The 1003-nt window shown below is 37.5% G+C and overlaps 1 protein-coding gene across 2 annotated transcripts in view; it reads left to right on the top strand.

Moving 5' to 3' along the window:
* The window catches only part of FMR1 (fragile X mental retardation 1), a 42550-nt gene that overhangs the window by 17574 nt on the left and 23973 nt on the right, over nt 1–1003 (top strand). The gene's annotated exons all lie outside the window — the stretch shown is intronic.

Raw genomic sequence — 1003 nt, 5'->3', positions numbered from 1 at the left:
CTTAATTTGACTTAGAAAGTACCAAAGCCATTGAAGCAGCATGACAACCAGCAACTAATATTTCTAGCAGGAGATGTCATCTACGGCACCCTCCATTCTCTCTCACCATAGATTCCTTTAGTTGCCGTACATAGATCATTTAAGAGTCATAGAAGGGCTTAAATTCTGCTGAAGAAAATGCTACCCCAGGATCTAGTCAGTGCTGGTCATGTGTCTGAATGCCTAGTCAATTGGCCCCCTAATCTCAAGTGATTAAGATCACCAAGTCTAAGCTCTGATACTCCTCTTCAGCGGATATCACATGACATACCTTGGCACTTCAGCAGCACTGCATGGAACTTGGAGCAACGTTTCTCCACAAACAGTATTGGAGCTTTTTTTTACTCCTTATCCATCTTACAAAGACATTGATCACAGCTTTATAGTAACATTTTAGCACAGGTCTGCTTTAAACAACAACTCCATCAAGTATGTAGTGGGTTTGTGGATTATAACAATTGATTCGAAAAGGGACCTTTATTCTGAAAGTCTAGAGTACATTACTCACTGCACAGTTACTCACTTTAAAGGGAATTTATAATTGTTTTCGGATATGTTATATCTAAGATCAAAACCTTTTTTTTCAATTTTGGATAGAGTAGATAATGGTTAAAACCCCATCAGTTTTTTTTTGTTTTTTTTTCTTGCCATCTGTGTTCTATTCAAGAGATTTTCCTTTCACTTCCTGTCCTGTAAACACAACAGTAAGTGAAAAAGTCTCTATAAAGTAAGATAAATCTTCCCATAGACAGTTGTCACTGGAACAAGTATCCCCATTGGAAGATTCCCCTTCTATATCTGTTCTGCTAACTCTGAATTTTAGATTTTCCCTCACTTTCTGTCCCAGTGACAATGGTCACCATGAGAAATGGAGACAATCACCCACACCAACACCAATAGAAACCTTAAAAGGGGATCATACCCCTTATGACACTATTCAAAACTATTTTCTATTCTTTTTATT

Source organism: Nanorana parkeri, unplaced genomic scaffold, assembly GCF_000935625.1.
Source record: "Nanorana parkeri isolate BGI_ZX_2015 unplaced genomic scaffold, ASM93562v1 scaffold93, whole genome shotgun sequence".
NCBI lineage: Eukaryota > Metazoa > Chordata > Amphibia > Anura > Dicroglossidae > Nanorana > Nanorana parkeri.
The sequence above is the reverse complement of the archived record's forward strand: the minus strand, read 5'-3'. Positions and strand labels throughout refer to the sequence as shown.